The sequence below is a fragment of the Bos indicus genome, chromosome 17 (assembly GCF_029378745.1).
Source record: "Bos indicus isolate NIAB-ARS_2022 breed Sahiwal x Tharparkar chromosome 17, NIAB-ARS_B.indTharparkar_mat_pri_1.0, whole genome shotgun sequence".
NCBI classification, from domain to species: Eukaryota; Metazoa; Chordata; class Mammalia; order Artiodactyla; family Bovidae; genus Bos; species Bos indicus.
In genome coordinates, this window is record NC_091776.1 from 17,476,732 (window position 1) to 17,499,971 (window position 23,240).

Here is a 23,240-nt window from a genome sequence, read left to right on the forward strand (position 1 = left end):
CGTGTGAAAGCCTGTCCGATAGAGGTAGCTTCTCAAGTCTCAGCAGGTCCCTGAAAATGGGGTCAAGAAATCTGTGGTAAATTCTGACAGCTGTCAGGAATGAGGTCGGTAAAACTGAACTCTGCGCCAGAGAGAGAAATCCTTCAAATTTAAGACAAGGGCATGTCTGGACATAATAGCAGAGAAAGTACGGTGGTTTTCAATTCTAAAAGCAGACTTTGCCATATTTTTAATTTTCCAAATCTGAAAGCTCTTTAAGTATAACTCTAATGGATAAGTCATCTTCGTATCTTCCCCCATTTAAAATCCATTAGTGCGCCCGACCACTTAATAATATTTTAGAATTGAGAAAATACCTTAATACTACTTTGGTATAGAGCACTTTTGCTCACTTTATAATATTTGATCCTCCCAGCAACCCACAGAAAGAAGCTTAAGAGTAAACTAATGTCCTGCTCAAGGTCATAGACAAAGTATGAAATGCTGTGTGCGAGCCTTTGGGATATAATGTTACCGACTTGATACCAATCACACATACCCAGCACCTGACACAAAGCAGCATCCTGTTTTGTCGTTATTGTTTTTCCAATTCAAATGTGTTTATTGTTTAATTTTTTATTTTTCTTAAGTTATGAATGAAAGTATGATAACACATTTACAGGATACTGGGAAAATACAGAACAAAGTAATATATAGTTCCACTATATATTGCAATGATTTTTTAAGTAGATGAATTAAAATTTTTGGTTGGAGTTTCAATATCAAACTCTCAAAAGTTAACAATGAATAGACAGAAAAATAGAAGGATATAGTAGGCCTGAGAAGCACTATGAACCAATTAAACATAATGATTTATACAATTTTCACACAACAGTAGGATACAAATTCTGTTTGAGTTCCCATAGACTAAAAACCATATCCTGCTTGTTTTTAACATTTGTTATTGTTTCGGCGTTGACACTTTCTCCTGAGTTGTAGAGGTGAGCCTTACATCTACTTGGTTTCTTAACTTTTTACTTCTAGCACAGTTTGCTGACCTTGAGCCTTATTTCCTTTAAGGAATATATTAAAAAAATTTTCCATTCAGTGTTGGAGAACTATACCTTCCACTGGAACTAAGATGGACACCATGAGGAAAATTTACTAGACTTCAGTGCAGGAACTAAGTAAATGGGAAATAAGAAAGGTTCAACGTAAGTCTAATAGTGTCAAAATGAGAGGCTAGAGAGGATGGGTGTGGGCAGCATTCAAAGAATAATAACTAAGAATTTTTCCGGGTTATGGAGTAGTTGAGTTAGATTCAAGAACACTTATTCTTGAGCAGGAATTCCATACCTGGATACATTATGGTGAAACTGCAGAACACCGAAGACTATGAGAACTATTAAAAGCAGATTTTTACCCCCCTAGATGAACAGGTTTGGGGGGTGTTTTTTCTTTTGGTTTTAAATAGGGTAAAACATACATAAAAGATTTACCATGTAAATAACTGTTTTAAAGTGTACAGTTCAGTAGTGCTAAGTATATTCTCATTGTGCAACCAATTCCCAGAACTTTGTTCATCTTTCAAAACTGAGACTCTGTGCCCATTAAACAACAACTCCCCACTTCACCTCTACTGCTAGCCCCTAGCATCACTCTTTCTGTCTCTATCAATTGACTATTTTAGGCACCTTATTTAAGTGGAATCATACAGTATTTGTCTTTTGTGACTAACCTATTTTGCTTAGCATAACATCCTCAAAGTTTATCCATGTTGTATTAGAATTTCTTCTTTAAGGTTGAATATTAGTTCACTGTATGTGTATACCACATTTTATCCATTCATCCTTCAGTGGACACTTGAGTTGTTTATAACTTTTAGCTATTATGAATGCTGCTTTGAATGCAATATATGCAAATATCTCTTTGATACTCTACTTTCAGTTCTCTTGAGTATATAACAAGTGGACTTGCTAGATCATATTGAAATTCTATTTTAAAAGCAACTTTTTAAAGTGCAGTATTAACACAAGGACAGACATAAAGAAAGTTAGAAAGGCAAGTGCCTGTAGCTGGAAGTTGGTATCCAATAAAGGTGTTTGGTAAGGAAGAAATGTTAGTGAAGTTGTGGGAAAAACTATTGTTTCCTCTTCTTCATAGTAAAATTGGCACAATAACTTTGTTAATATCCTATAGAAAAGACAGATTATGGTGGTTTTAGTTAAACTGGCTATTCATATAAAAATATGAGGTTAGATCCTGATTTCACACCACAAATAAAATTGAATTACAAATGAAATAAATATGCAGTGTGAAGTAAATATGTATTCTGAACTTTTAGGAAAAAACAGGTATCTTTATGACATCACTGTAAGGAGGAATTTGTTAAACCAGACAAAACAGTACCATTCGTTAGGAAAGATTTTAAATTTTGATTGTTTTATACACAGACAAGAAGACATTTTAAATAAAGTTAAAAACAAGCCACAGACTGAAAGAATAAAGTTCTGAAAATATAAAGAATCTCAACAAAGATAAAAAATATATTCAAATAACATAAACAGGCAACTCACAGAAGAGGAAAACTTAGTGGTCAGAAAGATTTTTTTTTTTAATGTTTACCTTCACTAGTACCAGGGAGATTGATATTAAAACAAGATAAAGGGATCAGTTCATTAAAAAGATACAAATCCTAACAGCTACAAAATGGCACTGAAGGAAAAACGGATAGAACTGAAATAAGAAACTAGCCCACAACAGTAGTTGGAAAGTTCATGGCTTCACTCTCTGTAATTTGTAAAACAAATGTACAGAAAATCTATAAGGATACAGATCCAGGTCTGAAGCTTACCTTCACATTAGAGTCACGTGGAAATCTCCTAATGACTTCAAAGAGCAAGAGTTATCAAATGATACATCCCACCCTTATTAAAATTTTAGTCTTTAAGGTGGGATACTGGCATTAATACTTTTGGAATTTACAAAGGTGGTTTCAACAGAGTGGGATCTATTGATATAGAAGACCTGAATGAAAATTCTATCAATATATTTAACCTATTTGACATTTCTAGAACATTCCACCCAATAACTAGGACACATGTCTTCTTTTTAAGTGCACATGGAATATTCACCAAAATGGACCATAAAACAACCTCAACAAAGTTTAAATGATTAAAGTCATGACAAAATATTTTCTCTGCCCCCAAAGAAATTAAACTAGAAATCAATAACAAAAAGATATTTTTAAAAAACCCAAGTAATTGGAAATTAAACTACATGCTTCTAAACAAAATGTGAGTCACAAGAGAAGTCACAAGAGAAATTAGAAAATATTTTTAATTAAAATGTAAACATGTCAAATTTATGAGATGCAATGAAAGCAGTGCTTTGTGATATTTCCTTACCATTAAATGCTTATATGAGAAAACAAGGGAGGTCTCAAAATAAGAATCTAAGTGTTCACTTGAAAAAATTAGGAAAAGAAGGACAAATTAAACTCAAAACAAGCAGTTGGAAAGAATATAGAGTAAAAACTAATCATGTTGAAAAACTTTAAAACAGTAGGAAAAAACCAATGAAATCAAAAGATGGTTCTTTTAAAGGAACAGTAAAATTAAAAGCTCTAGGCAAATTTATCTAGGAAGAAAGAGAAGACACTATAAATTACAGATATCAAGAATAAAAGAGGGGGCATCATTATAGATTCTATAGACATTAAAAGGCTAATGAGAGACTATTAATAACAACCTATGCCAATAAGTTTGATAATTTAGATAAAATGGACAAATCCCTGAAAGAAAAAAAAATTAAAGCTCACTCAACAAGAACAGATGATGTGAATAGTTCTCTGTCCATATTTTAAAATTTATCTGTATTTTGAAGTGTCATTACCAGATTAATCTTCCCACAAAAGATACTATATATTCAAATGATGTCACTGGTAAATTCTTCTAATTATTGTCAGAATTTTATCAGTTCGCCATAAACTCTTCCAGAAAATAAAATAGGACAGAACACTTCCCAACACATTTTATAAGAACAGCATTACTCTGATACCAAAAGTAGATGAAGACATTAAAAAATATAAAACTGAACATAGACGTGGAGTCCTCAACAAATGACTAGGAAATCAAATCCATCAGTTGTCCCTAGACAGGGAGCCTGGGCAATTGTGATGCTGGCCCCATGAGTTTCATTTCTCTCAGTAATCATGTTCTAAAGCTGATTCTAAAATTCATATGGAAATACAAAGAATCTACAATGGCCAAAACAGTTCTGTAAGAACAAAGTTAGAGGACTTATGCTACCTTATTTCAAGCTTTATTATAAAGCTAAAGCAATAAAATAAATGGAGTGTTGCTATGGAGATAGACACATAGATAAATGAAACAATAGCATCTAAGGATAAACCTATACATATTATATATGGTCAGTTGATTTTCACTATGATACCAAGATAATTCCCTGAGAAAGGATAGTTCTTTTTTCAACAAATGGTGCCCCCCAAAAAACAGATATCAGTATAGGAAGATAAAGAATCTCAACCCCTACTTACATCATACACAAAACTGTAAATTCAAAATGGATCATAGACAGAAACATAGAGATATACAACTTCTAGAAGAAGACAGAGAAGAAAATCTTTGTCTCCTAGGTGTTAGCAAATTTTTTGAGAAAGGTCACAAAAACAATAATAAAAGAGAAAAGATTAATTGAACTTTATAAGAATTAAAACTCCATGTTCTTTGAAAGATATCATTTAGAAAATGAAAAGATAATCACAATACATTATCTAACAAAGGTCTTGAATTTGGAATTTCTAACAACCTTGTAAATCAATAATAGAAAAACTCCCAATGAAATAATGGAATACTTGCATGTGTGTGTTAGTTGCTCAGTTGTGTTTGGCTCTTTGCAACCCCATGGACTGTAGCCCACCAGGCTCCTTTGTCCATGGAATTCTCTAGGCAAGAATACAGGAATGGGTTTCCATTCCCTTCTCCAGGGGATCTTCCCAACCCAGGGATCAAACCTGGGTCTCTTGCATTGCAAGAAGATTCTTTACCGTCTGAGTCACCTGGGAAGCTGTATTGCAGGCAGATTCTTTACTACTGAGCCACTAGGGTAGCCCAGTGGAATACTAGTCAACAATAAAAAGGAACAAACTGTTAATATGGATGAACCTGAACTATACTGTGCTGAGTGAAAATAGCCTGATGGAAAATGTATAGACTGCATGATTTTGTTACTATAGAGTTCTAGAAGAGACAAAACTTATCTACTGTGTAGAAATCAGATCAGTGGTTGCCTCGGATTGATAATGGGTAGAGGGTTGACTGAGAAGGGGTTGGTGGGAGCTTTCTGCTGTAATGGAAATGTTCTATAATATCTTGATTGGGGTGGTGGTTACACAGTGTATACAATTCCCAAAAGGTATCTTCTGTAATTTAAAATGTATATATTTGATTATATATTACTTTTCCTCACCAAAGCTGATTTCTGTCTTTAATGAGAATACTAGCCAGGTTTCTTTAAGGTTTGCAGTATGCTTGGTATGCTACATGTGCTATTTTACTCAGTCCTCAATCCAGTGATCTAGGGATTATCAACCCCATTTTATAGATGAGGAAATCAAGGCTCAAAGAGTGTCTTGTCCAATATCACACAGCTAGTAATAGACTGAATTAAAACCTATCTTTTTACCTGGAAAATGAGTATCATAATATGTACTCTATTGAATTATTAAGATTGCTAGAACTAAGTAAAAATAAAGCACTGCCAAGACTTTCCAGATTGAAGTGACATTGGAACCACAGCCCAAAGAATGTGGTTTGGAACTTACATCTTCAACCTAACCAGCTGAAATTCCTACCAAAACAAAAATATCAGTATTCTCCTTGGTACTTAGACAAGACCCAGGGGCTCATAATGTTATAGACAAAATGTCCAGGATCCAATCTGCAGTTATTCAGCTTATTAAGAACCATGAAAATCTCACTTTGTGTGAAAATAACACAGCAACTCTGAGATGGCACAAATGTCGAAGTTGTCTTGAAAAGATTTTAAGCAGCTATTTAAAAATACTTGAACAAGCAATTATGAAAACTCCTGAAACAAAAGTTATAATCTAAAGTATAAACAACATAATAAAAGCTATAAAGAAGACCCAAATGGAAACTGTATAACTGAAAAATAAAATAACCGAAATGTAAAACTGTCTCCAAAGATCCAGTGGCAGGATGGAGATGAAAGAGAGAAGAATGAACTGGAGGGTACCTCAGTAGAAATTATCCGGCCTTCAAACAGGGAGAAAAATGGTTGAAGAAAAAATAACAAACTCAGAACACAAGGATGACAAAAAAGACCTGGCATTTGTGTCATCAGAATCATAGAAGGAAAGGAAAAAGAGTGTGGGGCTAAAAAATATCTGAAGACATACTGGCTTTCCAAGTTCGGCAAAAGACAGTTTCCCAGGGGGAGGGGATGATTAGGAAAATAATGTCAGTAAGGCTTTGGGGGTGGGGCACAGTGAAAAAGACTGTTGAGAAACACTGATCTTGTCACTGGGCACCAATATCATTAACAATACATAGAGAACCTGGCAGATAGCATTTACTTCCTTGGTGTAAGAAGACTGCACTACCAATGAAATAGTCTTGCAAAAAAAATTTTTTTTTTAATGCAGCCTGACCTGATCAAGCCCATAAACTAGCATTTAACAGGAAATACAGAGAACAGAGAAATGTGTTAAATCTACTGTCTGGATAAACATCAAAATCTGATAATGGAACAAAACAGCAACAAGTCAAGAACAAATAACATGAAAAAAAAAAGTCCTTTTGTTTAGCAAATAAATTGCATTGGAAGAAAAAAGAATGGAAAGACTTGTAGATAAGAAGACACTTAAACTACCTTTTTTTTTTTTTTAGAATTTGATCATTTTTAAACTACCTTTTAAAAAACAGACCAAAAAAAAAAAAGCCCCTATGGTTTATTTTGGATACACCCTTGGAAGATAAAACTATTTTTAAAATGAAGGAAAATGATTACTAATAAGTAGGATATGGTAATTCTAGAACATTCACCTTTTTTAAAATTTCAGTATCAAGCATGTATCTTGCTAGAGAATTTGAACTTAGAGGAAATCTTTAGACAAATTATCTGAAGAAGATAGCGTACAAAAAGGTAACCATAATGTCACAAGCAACATGTCATTCACAAAAGACTGCAAACTGGCTAAAACAATGTTGCTGATAACTAAGATGTGTCCTTGAAAGAACAGGAAAAAAATCTTGAAATGGCAAAAAGTGACCAAAAGGTACAGTACCTCCAAGTGAATATAAAAAGGGTATAGAAACCTTGGCAAAATTTATATGAAGTGAACTTTTGTTATATTGTTTCATTTGCATTACATTTTTCAGTTAAAAAATCGTTTAAAAATAGCCACAAAATTCCCTTCTGAATGAGGAAAACATTCAATAGGGACCACTGAAATTGCATAGAAATAACTGATCATAAGATGACCATTCATGTGATCTGGAATCATAATCTGCATATATTATAAACTATATAAATAAAAGCATAAATTAAAATATTCTTCATAGAGAATGGGGAACTCCCAAATTGGAAACTATCATTTATCATTACAAGGCAAAGTATTGTGTGAGGAGAAATGATAAATAATAAAATAGAAAAACTTCCAAGTTCATTTTGATGTCCTGGTCTGACATACTCTCATCAAGCTCATAAAAACTCTGAACTTGTTTTTAGTAATTAGAGGGTTCTAAACATACTGTGGATATTTTAAAGTGAAATATGCTAAATGGAACATTTTGATAACTTTCAAGTGTAACCAGGTGTGTTCCTCATACTTTACACTAATTAATTTGCAAAATGCGTTTGATCTCATTCCTAAAAAAGAACTCACATTTTCCTTTTTACTTATTTTTTTCCCCTTGAAAGGTTATTGAATTCATTGGAGAATGAGTGTTGTCCTCAATTTGGTGAGTAAAGAATATATTCTGCTTGTTGAAACTTGATTTCAAGACTAGACTTAATAGTATGCTATAGTGGTGTTTGGTAAATTGTTTTCATATACTTTTCTGAAGATTATAATTTCCTAATAATAACCAATAGTTGGCTAATTTGAAGAGAATCATTTCATTCATTTGTTCAATAGCAAAAAATGTGTGTTTTTAGTGTTTCTCAAATGAAGGTTCAGAATTTTAGGGTCTCCATGGAATCAAGATTTGAACTTATCAACAAAAATGAAAATGACCCAGAGGGATGGTACGGGGAGGGAGGAGAGAGGGGTTCAGCATGGGGAGCACGTGTACACCCGTGGCAGATTCATGTTGATGTATGGCAAAACCAATACAATATTGTAAAGTAATTAACCTCTAATTAAAATAAATAAATTTATATTTAAAAAATGAAAATAGTAAGGAATGAGTCTATGCAGTTTTGATGCTTATTTTTCTCTAGACTGTTTAATCAGTGTTTCCCAAAGATTGTTGCTTATAGCTCTGGTTGAAAACAATGAGCTTTTTAAATAGTTTTGTATTTTGTTGGGGCTTCCCAGGTGTTGCAGTGGTTAAGAATCTGTCTGTCAATGCAGGACGTGGTTTTGTGAGTTGGGAAGATCCTCTTGAGAAGGAAATGGCAATCCACGTTAGTATTCTTGCTTGAAAAATCCTATGGACAGAGGAGCTTGGTGGGCTATAATCCAAGGGGTTGCAAAGAGTCAGACATGATTGAGCGACTGAACACACACACACACACACACACACACACACATTTTGTAATAATAGAAAAATATGAATAACACAATCCTCAGTTTGCAGATATTGTTTTGAACAAAGCTAAGTTTGAAAGTGATGTTAATTGAATGGTTAGATTCAGTTCAGTTCAGTTCAGTTCAGGTCAGTCGCTAAGTCATGTCTGACTCTTTGCGACCCCATGAATCGCAGCACGCCAGGCCTCCCTGTCGATCACCAACTCCCGGAGTTCACCCAAACTCATGTCCATCGAGTCAGTGATGCCATCCAGCCATCTCATCCTCTGTCGTCCCCTTCTCCTCCTGCCCCCAATCCCTCCCAGCATCAGAGTCTTTTCCAATGAGTCAGCTCTTCGCATGAGATGGCCAAAGTATTGGAGTTTCAGCCTCAGCATCAATCCTTCCAATGAACACCCAGGACTGGTCTCTTTTAGGATGGACTGGTTGGATCTCCTTGCAGTCCAACAGACTCTCAAGAGTCTTTTCCAACACCACAGTTCAAAAGAAAGCGCTCAGCTTTCTTCACAGTCCAACTCTCACATTCATACATGACCACTGGAAAAACCATAGCCTTGACCAGACGGACCTTTGTTGGCAAAGTAATATCTCTGCTTTTGAATATGCTATCTAGGTTGGTCATAACTTTCCTTCCAAGGAGTAAGCGTCTTTTAATTTCATGGCTGCAGTCACCATCTGCAGTGATTTTGGAGCCCCAAAAAATAAAGTCTGACACTGTTTCCACTGTTTCCCCATCTATTTCCCATGAAGTGATGGGACCAGATGCCATGATCTTAGTTTTCTGAATGTTGAGCTTTAAGCTTTGCCACTCTCCTCATTCAAAATTTCATCAAGAGGCTTTTTAGTTCCTCTTCACTTTCTGCCATAAGGGTGGTGTCATCTGCATATCTGAGGTAATTGATATTTCTCCCGGCAATCTTAACATGGCAAAAATTGCAACATTGGTATGCAAATGACTGGTTTGGAACATCAGGTCTATCAACAGGGCAACAAGCACTGGTTTGAAGAAGAGAAAACCCGGATTCAAATCTGACTCAAGCTGTATGTGTTCATTCAATTCTTCATATAGTCACTAGTTTAAAAGTTTGATGTTCATTAGCACTAGATGCTGTAGTTGTTGTGTAGTTGCTCAGCCGTTTCTGACTCTTTTGTGACCCCACGGACTGTAGCTTGCCAGGCTCCTCTGTCCATGGGATTTTCCAGGCAAGAATACTGGAATCAGTTACCATTTTTTTCTTCAAGGGATATTCCCGACCCAGGAATCGAACCCGAGTCTCCTGCATTAGCAGATGGATTCTTCACCGCTGAGCCATCTGGGAAGCCCAGATGCTGTAAAGTATCCAAATATTTGAAATTGACCGTAAGGCTATAGGTCACTTTACCATACACCTCTGCTTCCTCAGATGAGAGACTGAGATAAAGTTAATTCTGCTTCTCTAGTATTGTATAAACTAACGTTGAGGAATTTTTCAAGTAACCCTTTTAGCAGTTGGTTCCCCATGTCTAAGAGTCAGCTTTTGATGCTTCGGTTGTGTCTGACAGTCCATTCCTTAGCTCCGTGCTGCCATAAGATCTGAAAGCTTTCCTGGGCTAGTTATCTTTGAGCCACTCCATTTGAGCTTTTATGATTCGGGGTTTCTGTGATTCTCTACACATGAATCTACCATTATCAATCATTTCATAGCTGAGTACCTATTCCACTTAATTTTTATAAAACCAAGACTAATCATCAGGCTCTTGGAGCATAAAAGGGATTCAGTTTAATAAGACAGAGTGATTCTTTGAAGGGCAGAGGAGTCAGGGTGGCAAGGAAATTAACATTTTATAAAAGAAAGCATGTGAGTTGCTAGCAAGGCTCTAAAATGCTGGGCTGCTGATAGGTTTTCTTACTTTAGATACACAGACATAATCCTTATAGTTTTCTGTTTCCCTGGAAATCATTTACACTAAATAATCCACTTGGGAGAGTTCCTCTCCCAGACTGTGTCAGGAACTGGGATTCTACACAATTTACAAGCTTAGCTCGCTTTGATTTCGTGAAGGCTGGGAGAAGATGCGAGATGTGTATGTCCAAGTCCAAGGACTGTTCCTCATGGCTCACAGCACGTGAGCTTCATGCTGATTTGCTTCCACTTCCCATCCCCGCCCCCAGCACCGCCCCCCTCCCACCCCCAGCCCAGACTGGCACCTGCACACACAGAGGGCTGTTATGTGGGAGGAATGCTTAGCTCACAGAAGTTCTTGCTTTTAAGGCAAGTGGAAGCAAGCTCACTCTTCAGTCTTTATGAAGGCATGACCTTGTCACTTAGAGTTGTTCTCTGCAACCACACCTTCTGAAACAGCCTGGGTAATGGCCAGGCAGGGCCGTGTGCTCTTGGCAGACCATCAAGAATGGGCAGTGACACTCAGGCCCCATGGCAGACTGCCTCAAACCTCTAACCTCTTTAGTGCATGACAAATTCCTAATTTCCTTCCTCCTTCTTTATACAGTTATTTCGAGGGAAACAAACGGGACAGAGAGGACCAAATGTCTCATAAGACAATGGTGCGATGCCTATCAGTCAAAAAGGAAGCAAACTACACTAGCTGGCATTGAAGAAACGTGAATAGACGACAATGGCATAGTCATAGTAAACACGTTTTTAAATACATCATTATATTTTGTAGCTCCTCCCACCCTCTCTTTTTTGCTATGTCATCAAACTTTGCAACAATCAGAAAGCAGAACAACCCTGTCTGTAGTTTGTTTTGAAAACAAATGGTTAAAATTATTAATTGCCAGGGTAATTAGTAACACTTATCACAGCAAAAGCAGATTAAGGGTTCCTCAACTTGAAGCAGAGATTTGGCCGACCCCCTTTCTTTTTCTTCTCTAATGAGGGAAGAAAACAAGAGAATGACTTGCTGCTAAGGGACAGGCGCTTTGCCCGTCCTCCTCAGATATGGCCTTAAAGCTGTAGAAGAAATAACTCCTCAAGTTATCGAAAGAGCTGAATAACTTGACAGAACCCCAAAATTCCTTTCTACTCATCCTTAATGGTAGAATTGTGAGTTCTGGAATCTGAAGTAGGTTTTTTGTGTGTACTACATGAAGCAAGGTTATGAGAAAATAGGATGTAAATTTCATTTGGGGAGAAAATTGATACGCCCTTCAAAGGCATCTTGGAGTTCTTCTCACAGGAGTTTCTTCAGAGGCAAGTGCTATGGATCTTTCTGTTTCAGGGCGTTCATTTCACTTAGGGCATTGTTTCTCTCACTTAAAGAGTTTTATTTCAAAATAAGTTTTCATATGTTTTCTAACAAGCATCACTGGTCACAATCCAGCTCAGCATTTTAACATTTCTGGCACGTGTCTCTGCGGTTTAGTTTTGGATTTTATGTAAAAGGTACATAATCTACTCTTAACGTCACCTCAGCAAAATGTCATCAACTTTAAAAAGCCACTGACTTGGCCGTGCTGTAAGTGACCACCTGCAGACATGGGAATTCAAGTGCTTGGTGGCCTGTGGGTACCAAGAGTATCTGAACAGAAAGCCTTCTATACCTGATTCCTTAAATTCCTTGAGGAAGAACCAGCTGATTTTCTTAATTCACATAACCCAATTGCCAGCACAGTGCCTCATACATGTCTGTAAATATTGGTTGAATAAGCAAATGAATGAACCTTCTGTTCTGGGTCCTTCCTTTTTCTATCTCATGAAAAGCAGATGTGTCTGTGCTGCGATAGACGATGACATAGTATTTCCACAGTGTCTTTTCACTTCAGAGCTCACATGACTTTCTACCAAATTACCTCACTGCCTCTTAACACATCCCAGTGGGAAGGGAAAAAAGCCAGTCATTTTCTTTATGGTCCAAGTCGTGGCTCTTCACACTTACAGAACATTAGGCACATATGAACCATCACCTATAGCGACAACTGGGGTCACCTTATCATAACTTATGTCTCTGGCAGCTGTCGGGAGATCAGAATACACTAAAAGACAACATGACCAACATTTGGGGCCATAGAGAGGGAAATGTTAGTGACTTGATGCCATTTATTCTCTTTGAGATGGTACACTGGTGACCTCTAGTGGTAAAATTGATTCAAGATCAGTTCTATTTCACCACAAAAAATGTTTATTTCAATCCTCCTGTTCTCCTCTCATTTAGTAGCATTTTCTACTTGTAGGATGACCTTAGATATGCACAATGATTTATGTGTAGCTGCTCATAGCCAAACATTATTTTTTCATTTCATAAACTCAACTTTTGAGCTGGAAGAGTTCTCAGAAGAAGTTGCCTGTTTTATTTCATTATCTGTGGAAAATGAAACCTAGAAAAATAAAATGACTTGCCTGAAGTCTCCCCTCAGGGGTGGATCTAAAAGTCTACTTAGTCTAAGGCTCTTTCCAGACTTCAGAGGACTGCAGCCCAGCTGACATCCTCCTGCAGCAGCCTCAGGGGTTTTCAAGGGCAAACTGCCCACCCAACCCCCTGCCCCCTGAATCTCTCAGTCACAAAATAGTGAACAAACAAAATGACTGTTGCCTTACAACATTAAGTTTTCAGATATGTTGTACAGCAATAATAATCAAAACAAAGAATTTATTTAGAAATTTCTGAGTTATAAAAAATACTGAATGAAAAATACAAAATAATGAACACTTGTCAAGTATGAATTAATCTTCTATTAAATATCAGCTATAAAAAAATCAAAGAGCTCTCAGAACAAATGAATACATATTCTAATTGACAGAAATAAGTTCTCCTTCCTCCATTAGACTGCACATTTTAAAGATATGTACATGTTAAAACCATGAGCCCAAAAGAAGACATATGTGTTCTGTACCCTATAAAAATAAATAAGTGAATCTCAATCAAAAGTATACTTTGAACTGCTAATGTGTTGGTCACTTGAAATATAGAAGTCTCTCAAAGAGTTTATAATCTAGTTGTAAGATACATCAAACCAATATTAATTGGTTTCAAAATATCCCCTCTAAATACTTGCTAATTAGTAAAAGAAGGAGGAAGACACCACTGTAAGCAAGGGATCAAAGTGAACCTCACTGGTAAAGGGATAAATAGAGAGTATGTACCACCTGGTGCAATGAGCAAAACAAGGTATCAGTTCCACTATTGCCAAGTGTATCAATGTTGAGGACCCCTTTACAAAATAACTGCCCTATAATCTTTCAACGCATCAGGGTTACAAAAGTCAAGTAAAGATTGAGGAATTGTCCCAGGCTGAAGGAGGCTAAAGCGACATGACAACTAAATGCAGTGTATGATTCTAACTGGATGCTTTTACTGTCATAAATATAATCAAGAGAACTGGCAAGACTTAAATGCACTTTGAAGATGAGGTGATAGTAATGTACAAATGTCATTCCCCTGACTTTGTTGGTTGTACTGTGATTATGAAGGAGAGAGGCCTTGAGGGTCCTTGTTTGTGGGAAATGCATAGTAAAGTATCCGGGGAGGATGGGGCATTAGATTGTCAGCTTACTCTCAAATAGTTCAGGAGAAAGGATCCTTCTCCATGGACTTTCAAATTTTGGTACTTGAGATTATTTCATAATAAAAGTAAAACTTAAATAAGATATGACTGTGCTGAAGGGTGGGCTTCCCTGGTGGCTCAATGGTAAAGAATCCACCTCCCAGTGCAGGAGATGTGGGTTTAATCCCTGGGTCAGGAAGATTCCTCTGAAAAAGGAAATGGCAACCCACTCCAGTATTCTTTCCTGGGAAATCCCATGGACAGAGGAGCCTGGCGGGAGTCCATGGGGTCGCAAAGAGTCAGACACGACTGAGCAACTAAACAACAAGTGCGGAAGGGTAGCATTTACAATTTAGGCCTTATCTCCCCTGCTCCCCACCCTCTGCCTAGCATGTCCTATAGCCAAATCTACCACTTGCTACATTGTATTTTACTAAGGCAACTGATTGCATGCATCACTAAAAAGGCAGAAGGCAGTAGTGATATTTTGATAGGTGCCCTTAATCCTAGAATCTGAGCAAACTCCAGGAGATAGTGAAGGACGAGGGAAGCCTGGTGTGCTACAGCCCATGGGGTCACAAAGAGTCGGACACAACTGAGCAACTGAACAGCGACAGTCCGAGCACTGGTGCTTTCACATACTTCTCAAAATCAGCACTCCTGTTAGGATTTGTGTTTTATTTCCATATATCAGAAAAACCTTTTAATTTTATCATTAAGAAAAAATATTGCATAAATAGAACATGAAAATGTAATGCTCATAGCCTCTTCACACTACTAAATACATTTTCCCGAGTTTCTCTTCCATCCCAGTCCATATACATAAATTACTTTCACATGGTTATGATCACAACTTGGGTGCAATTTTATACTCTCTATCTCTTGCCTGAGCATACTGCAGTATTATTAGCAAGCTTCAGGGGTGCTTCTTGCCCTCTAATTCCATGATTACATTTTGAAACACTGACCTCATAACATAACTAAGGGGGCCATATTTCATTGTCCAGCACGTGAACTCCTTACTGTTTCCATCTTATCAGGATAGTGCAGTTATGCTATCTGGTAATCTGTGTCCTGATGCGTTGTCATTTAATGAAGGCTTTGAAGTCACTCAGACCTGACTGCTCACCCAGTTCTGTTTCATATTAAGTTGGCCAAAACAGTTGGTTCAATTTCCCCGTAAGATGGTTCAGAAAAACCTGAACGAACTTTTTGGCCAACCCAACACAAATTCCTAAACCTTTTTGAGTCCGAGTCTTCAATCTAAAAAAACAGACGTAATAATATCTATTAATATAATATCCATTAATATAATAATATCTGTTACACTATTTGTGAGAATGAAATAAGACAGTGAATGTGAAATTCTTAGCACAGTGCCTGGAATGTGTTAAAGTCTCAATAAATTTTATTATCATTTATGGAAGGATACATGACAAAATGTGGGCCTACTCCAAATACTTAATTTTGTGACTCTCCTAGTTTAATTGTGATGGATGGTGAGTTATTTTTTAGATGACATCACATATCCAAAAGTTCACTAGTATTTCTAAAGAAACCAACTGATTTTCTCAGTTTCTCCAGAATTGAGAACCTATGGGAAAATTAAAGCGACGACTGACTGATGATCTTTCTCCAATGTCTGCTTTAGTTTTTCTGCATCAGTTCAGTTCAGTTTAGTCGCTCAGTTGTGTCCGACTCTTTGCAACCCCATGAATCACAGCACACCAGGCCTCCCTGTCCATCACCATCTCCCAGAGTTCACTCAAACTCGCATCCATCGAGTCGGTGATGCCATCCAGCCGTCTCATCCGCTGTCGTCCCCTTTTCCTCCTGCCCCCAATCCCTCCCAGCATCAGAGTCTTTTCCAATGAATCAGCTCTTCGTATGAGGTGGCCAAAGTACTGGAGTTTCAGCTTTAGCATCATTCCTTCCAAAGAACACTCAGGGCTGATCTCCTTTAGAATGGACTGGTTGGATCTCCTTGCAGTCCAACGGACTCTCAAGAGTCTTCTCCAATACCACAGTTCAAAAGCATCAATTCTTCAGTGCCCAGCTTTCTTCACAGTCCAACTCTCACATCCATACATGACCACTGAAAAAACCATAGCCTTGACTAGACAGACCTTTGTTGGCAAAGTAATGTCTCTGCTTTTCAATATGCTATCTAGGTTGGTCATAACTTTTCTTCCAAGGAGTAAGTGTCTTTTAATTTCATGGCTGCAATCACCACCTGCAGTGATTTTGGAGCCCCGAAAGATAAAGTCTGACAGTGTTTCCACTGTTTCCCCATCTATTTCCCATGAAGTGATGGCACCAGATGCCATAATCTTCGTTTTCTGAATGTTGAGCTTTAAGCCAACTTTTTCACTCTCCTCTTTCACTTTCATCAAGAGGCTTTTTAGTTCCTCTTTACTTTCTGCCATAAGGGTGGTGTCATCTGCATATCTGAGGTTATTGATATTTCTCCCGGCAATCTTGATTCCAGCTTGTGCTTCTTCCAGCCCAGCGTTTCTCATGATGTACTCTGCATAGAAGTTAAATAAGCAGGGTGACAATATACAGCCTTGACCTACTCCTTTTCCTATTTGGAACCAGTCTGTTGTTCCATGTCCAGTTCTAACTGTTGCTTCCTGACCTGCATACAGGTTTCTCAAGAGGCAGGTCAGGTGGTCTGGTATTCCCATCTCTTTCAGAATTTTCCACAGTCTGCATAGTACCCCTCAAAAAAAGTTTTTAAAAAGCCCTTAAAAATGGAGAATGACAGAAGTATTGCACACAGTTTGCTTTCTAAAGATAACTAGTTCGCTGTGAATTTGCCTAATTTATTTTATGTCAAATGCTTACATACTATGGAAAAAGGATAATGTCTCAACTTAACAAAATGAACCAATAAAAGAGTTACTGCTTTCTTAGCAGAAAAATTCTACAAAATATATACTTTGGGAAATTCCTTGAAATATAGGTAATTGTATATTTGATGATCACTGAGTATTTCACAGAAAGGCACTGGCTGAGAAATTCAGTCTGCCTTAATTATAACTGCCAACTGTTCAGTTGCTCAAATTATACATCAACTATGTTTTATTTAACATAAACATAGAAATTCTGTTCTTACAGTATTTGAAAGCAGAAGGGCCAGGAGTCCACTGTACATTGAGGAACACTGTCCTGGCACAAAGCTCAGGCCATTTAAAATACTAAAATTAAAAAAGGTAAAAAAAAATAAAATAAAATAAAAAAGGTAAGGAACATTGTTGAAAAAAATCTCCTAAATACTTCTATAAACAAATCTTTCTGAATAGTTATTATAACCTTGGAAAAACGCACTAACCTTGCCAGCAGCAACGCAAATGAAGGCTTAGTATTCACACAGATGGGCAAGTCAGAGTTGTCTTTTGTCTGTTGGGAAAAGGGAGTGAAGAATCTCAGAATGGATAAGAAAGGACGAATATGTCTTAAAATGCAAGCTTTTCCCAACAGTTTTTAGAGTGTCATGGTACCAGCAAGGAGAAAACCACGCATGTGCACAGCCAAAATCATTAAGCTGACAATGAAATACATGTGTGAAAAAACAGGGAAACAATGATTAAATGGGGAAGCAAGCCAGTAAGGGCTAAAAAGAGGCTACTCTTTGCCATGAGCATCCCTGGGAGGCTGGTGGACAGAAGACCCAGGTCGTTCTTACAGAAAGGCAGTGAGGGAGGCTCTCTGTTCTCCTGGACCATTCATGTGGGCTGCCACTGAGTCCCTTCTATTTCCAGTGTCAAGTCCAAGGATGAGAAAGAAGGCTGAAGCCTATCCGTGAAAACACAACATGTCTTTCTGAAACAGCTTTTCCAGTAACTGATTCTGTGATTGGAGTAAATACTATTTCCTGTAGGGTCACTGAGAGCTTTGGGATCATTCAAAAATTCTATTTCAAGTGTTGATGAACACAGCTAACGCTGGTCCCTCCAGTCTGCCCTGTTCTTTTAGAGTTAGCCTCCTTCTCTCTGCACTCCAGATTCTCTTTTCTCAGGATCTCTCAGAGGAACTCCAAGGGCCTCTAAGGAAACCAGGCTCTGACCCTCAAATTCTGAACAGATCAGGCAGGCTGGAGGCCTGTGAGGCAAAGTGGTCCAAAGCTCATCCAGTCTAACTGGGGCCTTTGTGATATGAATGTCCACATAAGGAAAATAGCCACATAGGCCCCCTTCTCAGCAGGAAAAGGACCTAGGGAAGGGCAGCATCTCTTTAACTCATGAACTCAGGTAAATAAAATTCATCCTTGATCTTTTGAATCTCATCTGGATTTTTCTGTAGGAAATAGAAATTAGCACAATTATGAAGGATTTCATATAAAATTAACATTCTTTCCCCCATTTTTGTTGTTAATCTAATAAAGGGGCTTCCCTGGTGGCTCAGCAGTAAAGAAGCCACCTGCCAATGCAGAAGATTTGAGTTCGATCCCTGGGTCAGGAAGATCCCTGGAGAAGGGAATGGCAACCCACTCCAGTATTGTTGCCTGGAGAATTCCATGGACAGAAGGGCCTGGCAGGCTACAGTCCATGGGGTCGCAAGAGTCAGACATAACTTAGTGACTAAATCACTGCAATCTAATCTAAGAAAAAACACATTGCTGATGCAGGGCAGTTGATGGGTGGTTTTGTCTTTTAAAGTAATAGTCAAAATACTACTTGTGTTTTGGTAAGAAAATTAGAAAATACTCTAGATTACTGAAAATATTTAGATACTGTCCTAATATTCCATTTCTTAAGCTTGTTTATTAAAACTAGGTTTTGCATTATGCTAGATTATTACAGTTAAGTAGATTTCCTCTGATGGGAGATTTTTTTCACAGAAAGAGCACTTACAATTTCTAGCAATACATTAGTGATCCCAGAGTCATAGCATTCTCAGAAACTACTGAGAAGCAAAATTAATCTCCTTTTGCTTATTAAATCTCTTCTGCTGAGTCTCTAGGGCATTTTACTGGGCCAGAGAGGTATTTTTAATGTCACTATCTATATTATACTCAGCTTGCAGGAAATTAGACTTCACTCAGCCAATGTCATTATCTCTACTCATACGGATCCCAAATGCCAATTAAGATTTGCTGAAACTTTCTGCCATCGTTGGTGCAATGAATACCCTCGTTCAAATCCACAAGAAACATTTCTACTGTACTAGAGATGATCTCTCTTGACATCTCTAAGGATGTCTGAATAATCTTTTAAGTTAATATTCATGGCCAAATTGGTGGATGGTGTAAACTGAGGTGACGTGGGGAGCATATCCGGACCAGCACAAGTGACCAACCCTCTCCTCATCCTTGTGTGCTTACATAAGGATGCCTCCACTCTGAGACTCTCACCAGCACCAAAGCCTCCCGTGAGGTCCAATGTAACCCAGTCGAGCCATTACCAGCAGGGTAGGGGACCTTGGAAAACTGCTGGCTGCAAACACTGGCTCCATTCACCATCAGAAAAAGGCCTGCTCCCTTGTCTCAGGCAAGACTCCTGCTATGGCTCAGTGTGTCTCCCAGCTGAGTAGCCACCAGTCTGTTTCCATCTTTAGCCTGCATTATAATGGAGGGTGAGATGAAAAGGAATACAGGCCCTTGATACCTTTTACTTGGAGTGCTAACTAATGCAGGGCCTCATGTCTGATCTGCTGCATGGCTGAGGGGATGGCAGATGGCCTTCAGAAAGCTTTTCAAACCCACCCTCCTTTCAGCAGGGCATGAGGCAGGTATTGTTACATTTTCTGTACGGCGGTAGAAAGCAGCACCAAATAAAAGCACACAACAATTGTGCCACTTCTCCGGGAAGCTTATTACCACTTTACAATGAAGGCTAATTGGCTGATGCCAAAAGCAGACACAGAAGCAGCTTTGAATATCATCCAGGAGAGTTTTAGCGAGCAGAGTCAGGAAGGAGGCTGAGCCATAAAAGAGGACGGCGTTGAGAAGAACATTGGCAGGGAAAAGGTGAGGGCCAGGATGAAGACGAAAAAGAAGAGCTGTCTTATTTGTATCAGAAAAGAATCATGCTCTTGTTAAAAGAGTTTGTTCATCCACACTTCCCCCTTCTACCACAAGCCTCTTTATCAGGAGGACGTCAACAGTCAGTCCTGGCTTATAGAGCAGTGGCCACAGGATGCTGCTGTTACCATGACAACCGATGTGAACAAATCTTGGAGCCTTTCAAGAAACTTGTGGGTGATCTCCTTGAAGTGGGCAAAGGAGGAACTAAAAAATACTGAGCACTTACTGTAAACCAGACTGTTTCAGGAAACTTCCTTTATTATTTCATTTAATCTTCAAAACAATTCTGAGACATATTGTTAGGATCATTTCACAGCTGAGGAAACTGAGGCTCAGGGATGTTAAATAACTCGCTCAAAGTCCAACGGACTCAAACCCAGGCATTTCTGACTCCCAAGTTCAAGCCCTTTCTGCCATGCTACTCTGATCTGAGCTGATTCTCCAAATAGCCAGGTCCTGTCTACTATCTGGTATGTGATGGTAGTGGTCAAAAAATGTTTTCTGAAAGCAGAACTAAACTGGCCTGGAAGTGGAGATAGGAAAGAAATGATTTAAGAAAGTTGACCCTAGGAGTCGATTCTTGGCTAGGGGCCTTCATCCCAGTGTACACAGAAACTCAATCAAAATTATTTGGCAAAAATGTTTTGAGCATCTATTAGGTACCAGACATTGGGTTAGGTGCCAGAAATACACAGTTTAAAACCCAGATTCCATCTTTTAGCAGCTCACAGTCTCTTGGCAGAGGGTAGAGGGGCTCATATACATACAAGCTCGTAAAATATGCTATGAAAAATGTAAGCTTGGAGTTTTCAGGAAGGAGAAAGGAAACCTTAATCAGTATGGGAAGGTCAAGGAAGGTTTCCTGGAGAAAGTGATGCCTGGGTGGGTTCTTAAAGAATAATCAGGAATTAGCCAGGTAAGAAAGGGTGAGTGGTATTATTCCAGGCAAAGAGCAGTGCGAGCAAAGTCCAGAGGCATGAAACAGACAACGTGTCCATAGGACATTAAGAGTTTCCTACTGAGCTGAAGCCATGTGGCAGGAAATGACACTGAAGAGATAGGCAGAGCCAGGAAGAGGGAGACTTTAAATGCCACGTTAAGTGTTTTGAACTTCATCCAGCAGGGGATGCAAGGCATCGATCGGTCTTTGCAGGGAGAGGGAGTGATATGGTCAGTGTGGAGGAGAGATTTGAAGGGATAAGAACTGAAATAGGAAGAACAGTTGGGCAGTTGATGCTGTGGTTTATGTGGGAGATAATGGGGCCTAATCAGGGAAGTGGTGATAGGGGTAGAGAAGGCCAGATTGATTTGAAAAACATTTTCAAGGTCAAGTCAACAGGAATAAGCAATTTGATTGGGTTGTGAGAAATAAGAATGGGACAATGGCATGTGAATTTCTCGCTTAAGGAACCAGGTGGATGATGGGACCATTCATTAAAATTATGAATCAGGAGTGGGAACAGATTAGGGGATGCCCATGGGATAAGATGAGATCATTTGACAACTGGGACATAGCTAGGTATTTAGCAAGCAGTTGAATTATGAATCAGAAGCTCAAAACAGAGATAAATCATGAAGATTTGAGAAGTCTGAAAATAGATTCTTCTGCAGTCACTTCTGTTCTGAAGATGTGTTTTGTTTGGACTTCCATGATATTGTTTTTAAAATCAGGATTAGGTGGAAAACATGGAAGAATCAGGAAGTTGCCCATCCCCCACAAAACAGAATCTGTATTTTGGGTGTCTCTTGAAAATTCTGCTTTTTTTGCATTTCTGTTCTTTCATGACAATAGTCAGCTAGAAGCAGGAAGAAGCGGGGCTCTCTGAGGAGGCCACATGCTCTGCAGAAGCCTCTGTCCTCACCTGGCTGGGCCCCTGGCTCAGGGCTCAGCATTGTTTGCTATCTCATCACTGTTGCCTTTCTTACAGTAGAGTTAAGAGAAAAGTAAACTTTTCTTGTTCTCTTATCCTAGTTAAATGTAGAAAATTAAATATAGTCCAAGAGGACGGTGTTTCAAGAAAAAAGGTGTTGAGAAATGAATAATGTTCCCATATATTTGATGTGCAAACAATGCATATCCTTGTTGAAAGAATTAAACTTGAGATATCACTGTGAAATAAACCGTGTTAATATTACTGTCTGCTGTATTTAAAAGATGTGTAATGACTTCCCATTTGTTTGTATCTCCTTTAATTTCTTTCATCACTGTTTTGTAAATTTCAGGGTATAAGTCTTTAATATTGTTAAAATGTCCATACCACCCAAAGCAATCTACATACTCAATGCAGTTTTTATCAAAATCTCAAAGGCATTTTTTACAGAAGTAGAAAAAACGATTCTAAAATTAATATGAGACCACAAAAGACCCCAAATAGCCCCAAAAATCTTGAGAGAAAAAAAAGAACAAAGCTAGAAGTATCACACTTCCTGATTTCAGTGTAATAAAATATATATTACAAAGGCATAGAAATTAAAATAGTAAAAAAAAAAAAAAAAAAAACTTATGGTACTGACATAAAGACATACACACCACCCTATAGAATACAGAGTCCAGAAATACATCCATACGTGTAGGTCAACTAATCTTCAACAGGGTGCCAAGAACATGCAATGGGGAAAGAATAATCTCTTTAATAACTAGTGTTAGGAAAACTGTTCACACACAGAAAAGTGAAGACCTTTATCTTACGCCATACACAAAAGTCAACTTAAAGTGGATTAAAGACTTAAATGTAAGACCAAAAGCTATAAAACCCCTAGAAGAAACTGTAGAGGAAAAGCTTTGTGACACTGGTCTTGGCAATAATTTCACAGATATGACACCAAAAGCAGAGGTGACGATGCACAAATAGACAAGGAAGACTACATCAATGAAAACACTCCTTCACAAGAAAGGAAGCAATCACTGGGATATAAAAGAAACCCGCAGAATGGGGGGAAATATTTGCAAA

At 38.0% G+C, this 23,240-nt stretch overlaps 1 long non-coding RNA gene across 2 annotated transcripts in view; it reads left to right on the forward strand.

Annotated features, from left to right (window-relative positions):
* The window catches only part of LOC139176693 (uncharacterized), a 136,344-nt gene that overhangs the window by 200 nt on the left and 112,904 nt on the right, over positions 1 to 23,240 (forward strand). Inside the window, exons 1-2 of one of the 2 annotated variants that reach the window (XR_011561099.1) lie at positions 14 to 104; positions 7,945 to 7,985. This is a non-coding gene — a long non-coding RNA (uncharacterized lncRNA). Of the gene's footprint in view, positions 1 to 13; positions 105 to 7,944; positions 7,986 to 23,240 lie in introns of those variants that run through there. The other variant, XR_011561100.1, reaches the window with a different exon arrangement.